Raw genomic sequence first — 17278 nt, forward strand, 5'->3', positions numbered from 1 at the left:
GTGCGTACTGCCAGTTCCCTGTGGACAACACTGTGCACACCCTCTTCTCATGCAAGAAATGGGACTTGGAGAGGCGGACCATGTTCAAAGGTGTAAATAGCCAAGTTACACCGGAGAACAAGGTATCGCTGATGACCCAGTCAGAAGAAAATTGGCGGCATATCGAGAACTTTATAATCTTGGTTATGTCGAGAAAAGAACTCGACGGCCGCCAAAAAGCGTAATTTAATCAGCTTTTAAATTTGTTTTGTTCCATATTATCCTAATTTATTCTGTGATTTATTTGTCCTTTTACAATTTTAATTTATTTTGTAATTTTTATTTGTCCTTATACAATTTTAATTTATTCTGTGACTTATTTGTCCTTTTACAATTTTAATTTATTTTGTAATTTTTATTTGTCCTTATACGATTTTAATTTATTTTGTGATTTTTATTTGTCCTTATATACAATTTTATCTTTTAACTTCATATATATTTGTTTACTTTATATTTTTCTGTTTTTTATACTCGTTTACTATTATATCTTTTGACTTTTTACACTTTTTAGCATTTGTGTCTTATTATTGTGCTGTAAATTCCGCTTAGACATTGAAATATTAAAAATTTTTTTAACTATTGACGCAGGAGAACAGAGTTGGAGCGCCACCCTTGAAGGCTAAAGTCTTACGACAGTTCAGAGGGAGGGTAAAGGGTTCTAAAAGAAGGGTTACAGGTTTTAGTGGGTCGCCAGTTTATTAAATTTATTATGTTATTTATATTTTTAATATTTCCTTTTGTTATATTATACCAACCCTACATAACCTTGGAGTGCGGAATCCAAGGTATCTCTAGGCAGATTTCCCAAAATTCCCTAAGCAAAAAAATATTTTAAAAAATAATAATAATTATTATATTAAATAAATGACTAATAGGAGAATAATTGTTTCAATTAATTTGTTGAGTACTGAGAAGGCCTAGATACGGTTTGTTTTTTAATGAAATTTATTAAAATCCCAACTTGTTTCGAACTATATATAGTTCCTCATCAGGGGATGAATAATTTTATAAACATATTATTATCCAAGCGTCGGACATAGTTTATAAGATTTTAAAAAGGATTAAATAAAAATTAAATGATCTGAAAGAAAAAATCAACAATTGTTTTAATTTTACTTGATTTTATAGGTTAAGTTTTCATTTATGAAAATAAAAGCTTCTTACGTTTTAAAAGAACATTATAAATATGAAATTAAAAATTTTTTTTATTATATTATTAAAGAAACTTTTTAAGTTTCTCATCATTAAATTTATTAATTTAATTAATTTTAAAGATTTTGTAGAAGCACATTTTTTGTTGGAAATGTGCTTCTATGATTAGTGAGTTTTGACAGAAAGGTTGGGTTGTGTAGTTGCAGGTATAGTTGATAAAGTAATTAGACCTATTTAAATTATGTTTAAAAAGATGTAATTAGATTATAGTATATTTTATCTAAATTGCCAATATCTGTTCTATAATTAATACTATTAGTATTATTTTTAATATAGAACATTTCTAAATTTTTCCTTTTCCAGTTATTTATTTCAATTTGTAAGATATTAGTATTGTCAAAATCAAAAGAGAGTTTATTTTTAAAAGTAATTTTCAAATCAAAAGGTAATTTTGGTTTTCCGTATTCTTCGAAACAAATACCAGTACCTACTATAATTTCGAATTTTGAATACGGCATAAGAGATATTCCCTCTGATACTAAAAATACTGTTAGAGGAAATATATCTTGCTGGTTACAAAATTTCATTTTTAGTAAATCTAATTTTAATTGCACACAAAAAAATTTAATAAATCAAATTAACGAAACAAAAAAATTTTTAAACTCAAATAAAAATATTGTAACTACTGCCGATAAATGTAATAAAACTGTTATAATAACAAAAACTGATTATATTTCGAAAACGCTTAATCTTCTAACTGACACTACTATTTACAAGAAATTGAATTCGGATCCTACAATCTCCATTCAAAATTGCTTACAAAATCTTTTAAAATTTTTTTTATCTAAAAAATACTTTGAAAAAAATACATATAATTTTCTTAACTGTACTAATAGTATTGCTCCAAAATTTTATGGACTACCGAAACTACACAAAAATAACATCCTTATGAGACCAATTACATCTTTTATAGGTAATCCAATATATAATCTATCAAAACTTATAGCAAACATTTTAAAAAATTCTCTATACACTAAAAATAATTATTATATTAAAGACAGTTGGGATTTTAAAAATAAACTTAATAATATTTTTATTCCTCCAAATTTTACTATCTTTTTACTTGATATAGTTTCCATGTATACAAATTCATATATCTTGGATACTAATCAATAACACCATTAAAAATAAATGGTCAGAAATTGAAAAACACACAATCCTTTCGCAGGATGATTTTCTAGAAGTTTTAAATCTTTGTTTGAATTCAGCATACCGTCAATTCCAAGGGTAATTTTATAAACAATTTTTCGGTTTACCAATGGGTTCTCCAATATCTTCCAGTGTAGCTAATTTTGTCATGGAAGGCATTGAAGATAAAATATTGAGTAAAATTAAATATAAAATCATTTTTTATTTTCGATATATTGATGATATATTAATCTGGGCACCTTAAAATAAGGTGGACGATATATTATGTAGATTTAATTATATTGATAAAAATTTAAAATTCACTTTAGAATTATTTAATAATAATAAAATTAATTTTCTAGATCTTTCCCTCTCAGTTGACAGTAATAATTTTATTTTAAAAAATTGGATTCGAAAAGCTATATGGACAGGCAGATATATGAATTTCTATTCACACCACCCTTTAAGTTATAAAATTGGTATTATATACTCTTTTGTTGATAGGGCTATAAATTTGTCAGATCAACAATTTCATCTTGAAAATCTTGATATTGTTGAAAAAAACTTTATCATTTAATGGATCTCCAATTGATCTGCTAAATAGAAAGATTTCACAGAGGTATAATACTCTTATTATTAATTTACCTACAGAAAAGAATAACAAAAACAATTTCCCAAGGGAAAAAATTATAAGTATTCGATATATTCAAAATTTTGATGAAATTCTTTTTAATATTTTTAAACAATATAACTTTAATTTAATTTTTACAAATTCTAATAATTTAAAAAATAAAATTTGTCCAAAATTTAAAGATCCAACAGAGAAATTTCAGAGGGTTGGAAGCATATATAAAATTCTAAGTAATGATTGAGATAGTTGTTATTTCGAAGAAACTCTAAGCCATCTTAAGGGGACATTCCAGTTCAAAATGTCAAAAAAATCGATTTTTTTTGTTTTTATTTTCGGATTTCTTATAGTGTCAAGAATACTCTTCTAAAATATTATTGCAAAATTCGAAGTAAAACAAAAGTTATACATCCTTATTCTTCGCCATGCCAAAGATGTTTTTGTATGCGGATAAGCAATCGAATGATTTAAATGTTTTCTCATTTGCATTTTTAAAAAAAAGACAAACAAAAATGTATTTGGTGTTGCTGATCACAAATTAGATATCAAATTTTCAAAATTCAAAATGGCGGATCCAATATGGCGAAAAAGAAAATTTTTTTATTTTAATTTTTTTTTCGATTAATTCTTTTCTTTGTCCACCATATTGCATCCGCCATTTTTAATTGTTAAAAATGATGTCATATTTGTAATCAGCGACCCCAAAAACCCCCCCGTAACGATTTTCATGGCAATCGAATGATTTTGAAAAAAAATATCTGCCATATTGGATCTACCATTTTGAATTTTGAAAATCTGATTCCATATTCGTAATTAGCGACCCCAAACCCCCCCCCCCGTAACGATTTTCATGCTAATCCAATGATTTTGAAAAAAAAATATCCGCCATATTGGATCTACCATTTTGAATTTTAAAAATCTGATTCCATATTCGTAATTAGCGACCTCAAAACCCCCGAGTAACGATTTTCAAACAAATACGATGATTTTTTTAAAAAAATTTCGAAACTTATGAACAAAAACTTTAAATGCGTTTTTCTCAAAATGTCTTTTTTTGATCTGGTAAGAGTGATATCTCTAGTTCTTCTAAAGCGATTTTAAAAAATCTAACGGCTTTTGATTCAGCGTCATCATGCCTATAAGTGGAACCTCAAAAACTGGAAAATTTCCAACTCCCTTTTTTATAAGAGAAATTCTGAATAAAAACACCTTTTTTGCATATTTTAAGGAAAAAGTACTCTAAAAAAAGGGGGGAAGAAAATTCCACTTTTTTGAGGTTCCACACCTAAAGAAATATCTAACGAAGAGAATGTCACTTCGTTTTTGGTTTTATCTGTTTTAGAAAGTTTGGAATCGATCTTACCACCAAAAATGGGCATTTTTGAAAATTGCGTATATCGCCGCCATTTTGAAATAAAAATGAAAAATTCTTTTTTCACAAATTCTTAAATAAATTATTTATTACATGTAAAAGAAATTTTTTTAATAAATGTCATAGTTATTTTAATAATATGTACTAAAAAAGCCTTCTTTTTGCCTGTTTTAAACTGGAATGTCCCCTTAAACTAGAATAAAAGAGCATAAACGATATATGTCACTCACAACCATAATATTAATGCTTTAACTAATCACACTTTTGATAAAAAACACTCTTTTAATTTTGACAATACTAATATCTTACAAATTGAAATAAATAACTGGAAAAGGAAAAATTTAGAAATGTTCTACAGTAAGAGTATCTGACTATGAATCACCCCTAAGCGTGAGTGCGAGTGAGCGAACATTGAACGCTGCATAAGAGTGTCCTCTTCGCACTCGTGGACTGATGCATAGTTAGGTTTTCTTACTGTTTATTAAAAATAATACTAATAGTATTAATTATAGAACAGATATTAAAAATTTAGATAAAATATACTATAATCTAATTACATCGTTTAAAACATAATTTAAATAAGTCTAATAACATAGATATCTACTTTATCAACTATACCTGCACCCTACTACACAACCAAACCTTTCTGTCAAAACTCTCTAATCTTAGAAGCACATTACCAACAAAAAATTTGCTTCTACAAAATCTTTAAAATTAATTAAATTAATAAATTTTATATAATACATTCATAAAAAGTCCCACTTCTGGTGCAAGGAAAATGTGCGAGAAAGGGCGTTTTATAGCGAACGATCATATAAATATTTCCGCGCGTGCGTATATTGTTCCTAGTCTCCTTATTTCACACTTTTATTTCACAGTTTTTATTTAACAGCCAATCAGAAACTTTGTAGTGACTTGCTATTTAAAGCGGCGGAAGCACAACTAATAATGCGCTATCTGTGAGAAGAAAATCAAATTAGAATGCATGTTGGTAAAAAAGTCTACACAACTCGCGCCATTTTCTGAGAGTTTCTACACTGAAAAAAATTCTGTGTCGCTACCACACAGATCAGATGGTAAGTACTATCCCGATTTCGGAAGGGAGATTAGCTCTCAAGGGAACGCTACAATACCGCGTGCTCAATACGAGGTTGCACCAATCTCGAGATATCGGTATGACAGCCTCCCCGTCTATTCAGGAAGGCTACCTGCTCTCGAGATTCGTTGACGCACCCGAAAACCGAAGGGCAGAGCACTCGAGGCAAGAGAATGTAGCGCCATCACCACACATGTAGCAGCCACACAGAATTTTTTTCAGTGTAACCTTCTTGATGAGATCGCTCGCGTGGAAAATTCTGTTTTTATTCTTTTATCATACTTTTTATTGATACTTCTAAGTACGCGACTAGGTTTTGGGGGGCTTTGTCCCCCCGACGCGTCCGGTCTCTTGATGTATTAGAAAATGCCGTTCTTTGAAATGTCATAAATTATTATTTTTTGAGTTGGTTTTTTTGTAGTCAGGGGGCTCTGCCCCCGAACCCCCCCGCGCGACCACACATTTATGAGGACTTGATTGTATAACAGTGCAATTACCGACAGATTGGCTCGGTCGGATAGATGCCTGGCTCGGTGGGCGGACCAAGGGTACTTGGTTCGCGCCCATTAGCCTAGGATTTTTCCGGCACGTGAGGTAATCTGAGCGGGAGGTTTGACGTCGAAGTATAATGATGTGCACCGTCGATTATTGTCCGGTTCACACCATTAGAATTCGACTGTCGATAAACCGGTTGTACTCGGAGAGCTTTTCTACAGTTTCCCTCTCCACTGGCGAGAAAACCCATTAGACGGGTGGTCCAGGCAAATGCGAGTACTCCTAATTTTCAAGTCGCTCTGTAGGCGCAAAAATGTAGTATTAAGAAATGTTTGTAAGGAATTTTCTACGGTTGTAAAAACACTTGTGTAGCCGAGTGTGTAGCCAAGATTGTGGGCTTAAGACGGGTGTATAAACAAATAAATAAATAAATAACAGTGCAATTGAGCTCCCGCGGGCAATAACTCGATCTGCGCTTGAACTGAAAAATCCAAGCCAGTCAAGCCGTCAAAAAATGAAAAAAAATAAAAGTCGGAATTTTTAATTTTAAAACATACTACCGTATAGAGCATAAAAATGCGCAACTTTTTTGTCTTTGAAATTTTTTTGTAGGACTTTTATTTTTAATAATAATGGAAAAAACTGAATTTTTTTTATTCTTCAATTTCAATGAATTTCAAAACATAAATCGACTTTTCTCAAACAAATCTGCATGAAATTAATTAAAAATTGATATACTTACGTATCAGGGTCTACTGAAGACGATAAAATGATTAAAACATTTTAAAAAATTAATTGTAAAATTATTTGTTAATGTAAATAAAGACCTGTCGGTAAATACGTTTTCTCAACTTTGAAGAGAAAAAGTATGCGGTGAACTTTCGAGTTGACAAAACTTCCAGTGAGACATTTGTTTATTAACATGTCAAGAAGTTTTTTGGAAATTTTTATTTAAATCGAATGAAAAATAAACAAGATACATAATGTTTAAAAAAATATGCGTCGCGCGGCGTTTTGACATTTTGACGCGAAAGCTTTACGATAGGAGGAAATTATTGGTAACTATTGCTATTTTCTGTTGATTTATTTAAAAAATAATTTTATTATTAATATATCTGACTTTTTAAAATATATACATAACTTAAATTCTTTTGTTCTTAAAAATTTGTTAATACTGTTTGGTTTTTCAAACCAGATTAAAACATTAAATAATAAATAAAAGTGTTACACAGAGAAAACATACTCGATTCAAGTAAAAAAATAATTTTAATTGATTTTGTTTAATTTAAATTAGTTTGTAAGCTTAATCCTAATATATAGAAAATATCTACTGCTTTGATTCAAAAATAAATAATATTTGTTTGAATAATTATGTTTAATTCAAATATATTTTTTGTTTTGGTTTAAACAAAAAATACCTACGTTTAAAAATTTTATGTTTGATTTAAACTTAAAAGTTGATTATAAATAATTTAAAATCAACCATAAATTAAATATATTATTTTTATAAATGAACCAAAAAATATGTTTGAATTAAACTTACATTTATTTGACTGTAAAGCAAAAATATTTTAAGTTTGATTTAAAAGAAATTTGATTGAATTAAATAAATTGTTTTCTCAGTGTATTCTTAATCTGATTGTTTTACTTTTTTGGTCGTTTTCTTAAAGCATCTTGCACACACTCTACTTCTGACATTATTTAAATTTTTTTTATTAATTTACAATTAATTTTCAATTTTAAAACACATGGATTATTAAAAAAACTTAACGACAGGAATAAAGTAAACTGTATTTTCTTCAAAAAAATACAAGGACCTGCTATGTTTAAATTAATGCACAGTATATAGTGCATCAAAACAATCTTAACCTTGGATTGAGTTAAAAGTTGGAAATAAGATTCAAAAAACGTAAAAAGCTGCCTATCATATATAAATGTATAGAATTGGTTTTATTTTAAATACAATACATGCATAAAATTATTTTTTAAATAAATCAACAGAAAATAGCAATAGTTACCAATAATTTCCTCCTATCGTATAGCTTTCGCGTCAAAATGTCAAAACGCCGCGCGACGCATATTTTTTAAACATTATGTATCTTGTTTATTTTTCATTCGATTTAAATAAAAATTTCCAAAAAACTTCTTGACATGTTAATAAACAAATGTCTCACTGGAAGTTTTGTCAACTCGAAAGTTCACCGCATACTTTTTCTCTTCAAAGTTGAGAAAACGTATTTACCGACAGGTCTTTATTTACATTAACAAATAATTTTACAATTAATTTTTTAAAATGTTTTAATCATTTTATCGTCTTCAGTAGACCCTGATACGTAAGTATATCAATTTTTAATTAATTTCATGCAGATTTGTTTGAGAAAAGTCGATTTATGTTTTGAAATTCATTGAAATTGAAGAATAAAAAAAATTCAGTTTTTTCCATTATTATTAAAAATAAAAGTCCTACAAAAAAATTTCAAAGACAAAAAAGTTGCGCATTTTTATGCTCTATACGGTAGTATGTTTTAAAATTAAAAATTCCGACTTTTATTTTTTTTCATTTTTTGACGGCTTGACTGGCTTGGATTTTTCAGTTCAAGCGCAGATCGAGTTATTGCCCGCGGGAGCTCAATTGTTTGTGTTTTTCATTGTATATACGTGCAATTTCTTTGACTTTTTATACATTTATTATATAAAGTAGTATATGACACTCGTTCTCGAAAGCGGAGTTAATAGAAGAGCGACGTTATTGCGCCCTTCTATAAACTCCGCTTTCTAGTACTTGTATCATAAAGTACTATAATAATAAGAAACTTAAAAAGTTTCTTTAATAATAAAATAAAAAAAAAATTTTTATTGCATATTTATAATGTTCTTTTAAAAGGTAGTAAGAAGTTTTTATTTTCATAAATGAAAACTTAACCTATAAAATCAATTAAAATTAAAACAATTGTTAATTTTCTCTTTCAGATCATTTAATTTTTATTTAATCCTTTTTGAAATCTTATAAACTATGTCCGACGCTTGGATAATAATATGTTTATAAAATTATTCATCCCCTGATGAGGAACTATATATAGTTCGAAACTATTTGGGATTTTAATAAATTTCATTAAAAAAACAAACCGTATCTAGGCCTTCTCAGTACTCAACAAATTAATTAATACGGTCAAACAATAACAAAAATTACAAATGTTTCAATTAATGTTAATGATTATTATAGGCAGTAATAATAATAATTAAAAATATATTTTATAAAAAAGTTTTTCCATTTGTCCTTTCCCAGCTTTTTTTCTTTTTTTGAATCGTAAATGAATTTGTAAATTACCTGCTTCGTATAAATTTCTGTGAAAAAAAGAGAGAGAGTTTATTAATAAATACATAAAATGAAATATTCATGTTCTTTTAATATTGCCGAGAAATTTAAATTTTCTTTAAATACGAGTCAATTTACATTACTAATGAGTAAACCTTATGCGGTACTTAATTTTGTTTTTCTTAAATACTATTATTATTTCACTTTCAATTTGCGGTTATAACTTCAAATATTAGCAGTTCATTACCTGTGTTGAAAAAAAAGAAATGATAGTCAATAAAATTGTCAGAAGTTAATTCAATCACACTACTTTCTTCTTATTATTACTGTGCGACTTTTTCTTCTCCATTTCATTCTGTAATTTAAAAAATAAAAAAATTGATTGTTCAAAAATTTCAATGAATTTACCGACAGATTAGTTCAGTCGGATAGATGCCTCGCTTGGCGGTCGTTTAAGGACCAAGGGTAAGTACCCTTGGTTCGCGCCCATTTGGCTTGGTATTTTTCCGGCACACGTGAGACAATCTGAGCGGGAGGTTTGACGTCGGGGTATAATGATGTGCACCGTTGATTATTGTCCGATACACACCATTAGAACTCGACTGTCAATAAACCGGTTGTACTCAGGAGAGGTTTTCTACAGTTTCCCTCTCCACTGGAGAGAAAACCCATTAGACGGGTGGTCCAGACAAATGCGAGTACTCCTAATTTTCAAGTCGCTCTGTAGGCGCAAAATTTAGTATAAGGAAATAATTATAGAAATATTGTAATAGCGAAATTTGTAAAGAGACACTTGTATAGCCAAGTATGTAAGGCTGAAGACAGGTGTATAAACAAATAAATATTACAATGAATTTTGCATTTCATTGTTTAAATATGAAATATTCAGCAATACTTATCATTAATATTGAGCAATATTTACCAGCAATAATAAGCAATACTAGGGACGCATGACTCAGCTCTAGAAATCATTAGTTAGAATTTTTAAATTATTGCATTTCAATTATTAGAATTTTCTTTTATCTGCATTTCATTTTTTTGAATTTTTGTTTAATCAATTTTAAATTAACCCGAACTTAGGTAGAAATTTCAACTCAGTACTGACCAATTTCAACTCAATACTGACCAATAACAGGGAAGTTTTTCTAGAGACTGGCAAGTGACTGACAAGAAAATTTGACAAGTGACTGGTTTAAAATGTAACGCGGTGCTTTTGGAGTCACTGATCAGTAAATCTGTCAAGCGACTGGCAAGTAATTGACCAGTAACTGGACAGTTTTGTGCTCAAAATCGGGAATAAAATATAATTTTTCTTGGCTTTTGCTATTTTATTTATAATTATATATTTATTTATATTTTTGTGTTTATTCAAATACTTAAGACTAATGAACAGTTCCTCTAACAATAACATTTAAAACTAAGAATGAAAAATTCGCACGCATGTGGGATCGAACCCTAGACCTCGGAGACACAACGCATGTGAGTTACTACACAGCCACCGTGACTAGATGGTAATTTGTTATAACTACAAGTTTACTTACTTTAGACTTTCCTGTTTTTGACCGTATGGAACATAGAATGTTTTTTAATATCTCACTATAAGTGATTGACTAAAAGCGTATTTTTATGAGACTCGTGCTTAGCTTTTTCCTTGGTAACTGGGCAGTTTCTGTGTCCCCAGATTCTTATTTTAATAGTAGGGTAAGTGTGGGTATTTCTGCGAATTTTTAGTGTAGGTTAACTTTGCGAAGCTCGTCAAAGTTTACGAAAAAATAAAATGCAGTTTTTTCAATTACAAATTAAAGTTCAATTATTATATTTTCCAAATCATTAAACTCAATCAAATTTCGTTACTTATTTGTATTTAAAAAAGTAAATTAAAAACTAATTGTCAACACATGTATTATTGTTGACTCGCGATTAATATTGTGTGACATTTATCAAGGAAACACCAATTATTGTGCGAGCATTATTGCAGAAAATCAGGTGTCGCATAGCGCGCTGGTTGTCAAAAAAGAGGTTATGTTTAGTATGCGTTGCGCAGTAAACGTATTTAAAAATCGCAATAATACTAACATGCAGTAAAAATTCTGCTACTAATATAGTTTTAAGTATTATTAATTGAAAATCAATAATATATGGGTAAATTAATATAGTTTTCAAATAATAAAGTGTACTTCTTTGATTAGTAACACTGAAACGTGTATACTATAGTGAATATTGGAAATATCAATGGTATTTAATATGTATTCATGACTGCCATATTTGATAATTTCACAGAATTCTGTCATAATATATTTCAAATTTAAATAAATAAATAAATAATTGTCGGAATGTACATTTTTATGAACTATTCTATCAAGTAAGATTCAAAATAATTTTTGTAATTATTTTAAAAAAATTAGGCGTGTATTTCAAAATGAAAATAATAATTTTTTAAAAATCGCAATAATTGTGTCACTCGCAGGAATACCCACACTTACCCTATTAAGATTTTCTGGCTAGAGATTTGTAAAATTCTAGAATTTTTTTTTTTAATAACATTTGGCCAGTTTTTCTGATCAGTGGAGGACTAGTTTTTCTAAATGAAATCTTAAATAATTCTTCAAATCAGTGACTGGACAGTGTCTGGAAAGAAATTCTTATCACGATTATGATCGGTTTTTTTAGTCAGTGACTTGACAGAAGTACTGTTCATAAAGGAGAATTTTTCCCGAAAGATTTCGGCGTCAATTTTAAAACTGACCATAGATACGCGTCAAGCCATAGATTGAATAGTAAATCTTGTTGGGTATAGTTCACTTTAAATTTCTTGATAAAATACTAAATAAGTTTTCAATGTTAATTATCCAAAAATGAAACACAGTTCTTAAAATTCAAATTCGAAACAATTTATTATCATAATTTTGATTAAATGAAAGAAAATCACTCCAATAATTTATATTACTAATTACAATTTCAATATTCGAATTTGTTCGTCGTTACAATCAACCACTTATCATCCACTCTTATGAGAGACTAATTTGTCTATGAAAATGATCGTCAATCAAGGCCATCACACCTTTTCCCTCTTTCTACATTTCGCAATGAGTCATTACTTTACAAAATTTTCTTAACATTTTCTAATTGGTCAGTTTGAAAATTGGCGCCGAAATCTTTAGGCATGTTGTTATATTTCGTTGCCTGCACTTCTTACACCTTAACACCTAACCTGCACTATGCTGTTCTCTTTGCCGGATGTGACGCAATTTTACCATACATTTCGCTACACTTTCTGCACCTACTCTTGAGGTGGTGTAAAAGTTAAACTTAGTGCAGGCAACGAGAACAGACCTTATGTCGGCTATTTGCAATTTCGCACAAATGAATATTCTTTCTTTTAAGACTGTCAAATGATAATTTATGAAAATAAACATTTGGACAAATGAAGATTCGCCGAAATGGAAATTCTGTGTTTTCAAAATTAGACTAAGTAGAAATTATGTAAAATAAGAGTTCTTGTAAATTAAAATTCGTTTAAATAAGAATTCTTATTTTGATAGAAAGTACCATTAAGGTACTACTACACTTTAGAATTTAAAAAAATTTTATTTTTTTTATTGTATTTTTTAACTCCTTATAACTTCAGAAAACACCTCCTAATATATTTATAACCAATTGTAACAAATAAAAGTAAATTTTTTAAAAAATATTCAATTAATGTAAAAAGTCATTGACAAATTAAGTAAGTCTTTAAGGGGATGGTGGGGTCCAGCTTTTTGTTACGACCAGTAGAAACATTGGTGCTAATGTATGTATGTAACAGTGTCTGAAATAAAAAAATGGTGGGGTTTCAGTTTGCAAAAGAATTTTAGGTAATTTATGGATGGCCTCTAACGATACATATAAGTTTAAACGCGTTTTTCTCAAAATAACGTTTTCTCAAATTGCGGACAGTTTATCTCTGAATCTACTGAACCGACTTTAATAAATGATCACTCGTTTTGTTTGTTAGCATGTCCTGTGTGAGAATTTACCAGAAAATGGTCAAAAAATTTAAAAAAAACATTTTTGCAGACTAAAAATATACTGAAAAACATAGTGTATTTTTAAACAAATTATTGAAACATCTGCTATTTTTTTATTTTAGTCGATTTTTCATTATTGGTGGTAGATTTCTATGCAAGACACCTTCCTTTTTAAAAAGCAATTTGGAATTTTTGTTTCCGATTTGTCAATCTTGAGATAAACTGTCCGCAATTAAACAACTAACTTTTTGGAGTTTCGATCTAAATGCTGTCTGCAGATTATGATATTAAATAAAAATTAAAAACAAAATATTATTTTTATTCTCCAAATATGTACTAATATAGGCAAAAAAGTTTTTTAAATATTTATAATAAAAGACCTAAGAAAAAAATTTTTTAAATTTGGTCTTTTAAGAGCCTTCTAAAGTGTAGTAGTACCTTAATGGAAATTGTGTTCAATGATAATTCTCATAAATAAAAATCCGAGTATTTATAATTCTGATAATGTGAATATTCTGGTTAATTTAAAATCGATCAAACAAAAATTCGAAAAAATGAAATTCTGCTAAAAGAAAATTCTAATAAATGAAATTCAATCATTTAAAAATTCTAACTAATGATCTCTAGAGCTTAGTCATGCGTCCCCAATATTAATCAATATTTACCAGAAGTTAATTGCAATAATATTTAAGAATAATATCTGTAAAATATTAAGCAACATTGCTGTAAAATATTATACAATATTATTATAAAATATTTAGTGTTACCTCATCTGTATAATATTAAGCAATATTGCTAAAACACTTAGCAATATTTATGCTAACTATAAAGATGAATCATTGTTGTGAATATTTTACAATACATATTTCCGTAAAATATTAAGCAAAATTGCTGTGTAATATTTAATAATATTGCCGTAAAAACATTTAACATAATATATTTATGCTGAATATTAAGCAATATTGCTGTGAAATATTTTGCAATGTTTCAGTAATATGTTAAACAATATTTCTGTCGAGTATAGAGCGGATATTTAGGTTAAAAATTTAATATTATTTGTAGTTCTTGCTTTAAAATATTTATCATTATTTCTATGGTCCATTACGCGATATTGCAGTAGTATTATCAGCAATACTGCTGCGTTATTTTAACGCGCCGTTTTGCGTTGTTCATTACATTGCTCTATATATTTTAACATTTTATAGATATATGAATATTTTGTATAACAAATTTAACAGCAGCGTAGAGCAATTTCTTAATCAAATATCACATTTTATGCTATATATTGTTTACATTTTATGATTGCTTGCTAGCATAAGGTTAATTTTATATAGACCGTTGATGAAGTCCATTGCAGGAAAATTAGAATATTTAAATAAAGTTTAATGAATAATTTAATATTTTTTTCTCTGCTTTAAAAAATGGTCAAAATTAAAATATTGAGTGTCTATATATATATATTTTATTTCTTTTTAATTTCTCACTCACTTTTAATAATTTTCTCTTCTTGTTTGCTTTCAGAGAGACGGGGAGAATTCCCGCGACCGGAAGACGAGCTTGGCTCAACGTTGAACGGTGAGTTAACCTGGTCCTGTAATGGGATTATAAATTGTAAACGGCTGCAAGAAACGAGCAAGTTCCCTCTTCAGCGTCACTTAACTCTCGAAGCCAGTGCTTCAAGAGCAGTGATGCGCAAAAACTGTCGGTCTAATTAACGTGTAGGCTCAAAACTTCTCTCTCTCTCTTATTAAATAAATTTTTTATTAATTTTGACTTATTTTAATGATTAAAATAAATATATACACTGTGTTACGAAAATGTGTGAATGGAGATAGCAACTACGACGACTCAGTTGAAACGCAAAACATAGAATCTATATGGTTAGGATGCGCTCGGAATTTTAAATGTTACTAACTTTTAAAGTTTTTATCCAATATTAATAAAACTTTCCAGAAAACTTCTTTACTTATTAATGAACAACTTTCTCACTGGAAGTTTGTCAGGCCTTAAAATTTTTCAGATAAACGAAGCGCTTGAAAACGTAAAACTATATTTTTAACATTGTTTTGAAAAAAAATTATTAGGGGAGAGGTAGGGGAGACTGGGGTAAACCCGCTCACTAGCGATTTGACTCTATGAACTCAACTTAAGAAGGAGACATTGGTACTGTGAATAGTACTTAACACTTTCTAAATCTGAATATGTGAAAATTCACATATTTGTACGTTATAAGTCGTCTTCTCGATCAATAAGTGCATATACACTGGTAATAAGTGAAATTTCACTCAGAATAAGTGAAAAATTCACTTATTTATAAGTGTATATGCACTTATTGATCGAGAGGACGACTTATAACGTACAATAAGTGAAATTTCACATATTCAGATTTAGAGAGCATTCAACTTATATTAACGAACTTTCGTTAAGTTTAATGAATTTAACATAGAATCAGAAGCGATCAAATGTTTTTAGAGGTGTCAGAAAAAAAACGTTTTTTGGATTTTTAAGTTTTTTGATAATTATTTTTGATTCTTAATTTATTTGGCAAATTTGTTTTGTTGCTATTGGATGTCCTTCTTCGAAGTACATATATAGTTTTGTCTTATTTCAAAAAGATTTAATTAGATTTATTCTGAAAAGTGAGGAATACACTCGGAGTAAAATCGCTCACGTGAAAACGTGGTAAAGCCGCTCACTTAGTTTTAAATTAAAAATTTAGAATAAAATAATTTCACATATTATATTTTAACAATAACAAAATTTATGACTTGTTGAAACCAAAACTGTAACTACATTTCACTTTCTCTTGATAAAATATAACATTATTTAAATTCATAGTTGTAATTCATGAAACCTATATTCATTACTTATTAAACCAATTTGTTGTTTATAGAATTGTTTATAGAACTCATAGTTTATCAATAATAAATCATACTTAAGACGCCCAGGCGCGAAGTGACGCCGAGTTCAGGCTTTATAAAGATTGGCCGAGCATTGGTCAACATTGATTGAGCATGAGTGAATCAGCGAGAGCAGAAATGATCGAAGCTTTAATGTAACACCGATTCCAGACTGCAGCGCGAGCCTTGATTCAGCATTGGACACCAATGCTCAATCAATGCTGCGAAAGCCTAATGCAGGACTGAAACAAGACTGCTTCCACTATTCCCAAATTTACTCATTTCTCACTTTTATTCAATATAATGTGGATATATGAATTATTAATAATAATAATAATAATAAATATTATTGTTATTATTTTAATTCATGTATGTGTGTATATATATATATATTTACTGACAATAAGTTACTATTATAATAATTATATTATTTTCTTATAAATAATATATTACTAACAATAAATGTCATTTATTATATAATAATAATAAATATTATTATTATTTTAACTCATGTATGTGTGTATATATGTATATATATTTAATGACAATAAGTTACTATTATAATAATTATATTATTTTCATATAAATAATATATTACTAACAATAAATGTCATTTGAAATAGTAATGCTAAAAAAATAATTTTAGTAAAAAAATATCATTTTTCTGTTAATCGATACATTTTTTTCTTGATTTTTTAACAGACTTTTAACATTATTTAGAAACCACGTTCACATTTTTTATTCACAACACAACACACAATTTTATTATTTTATATGACGCTTAAGGTCATGTTATTTAGTGGTCATGTGCTCCATATACTTTACTATGGGAACACGTGACCACTGAATAACATGACCTTAAAACAAAGAATGAAAAATATTCGCTTGCATGTGGGATCGAACTCACGCCCCCCGCCCCTAACGCATACCGGAAGTATCTAATGCACGCATTTAAACCGCTCGGCCACAGAAGGCTGGAAGGCTTCTCGCCTAATCTACTATATCAATGCCAGTGCCGTCACTCAATATTGGTTCAGCATGGGACACCAATGTTCGTCCCATGCTCGATTCAAGAGTCGGTCAAT

The sequence above is a fragment of the Leptopilina heterotoma genome, unplaced genomic scaffold (genome assembly GCF_015476425.1).
Source record: "Leptopilina heterotoma isolate Lh14 unplaced genomic scaffold, ASM1547642v1 Lhet_396, whole genome shotgun sequence".
Classification (NCBI taxonomy): domain Eukaryota; kingdom Metazoa; phylum Arthropoda; class Insecta; order Hymenoptera; family Figitidae; genus Leptopilina; species Leptopilina heterotoma.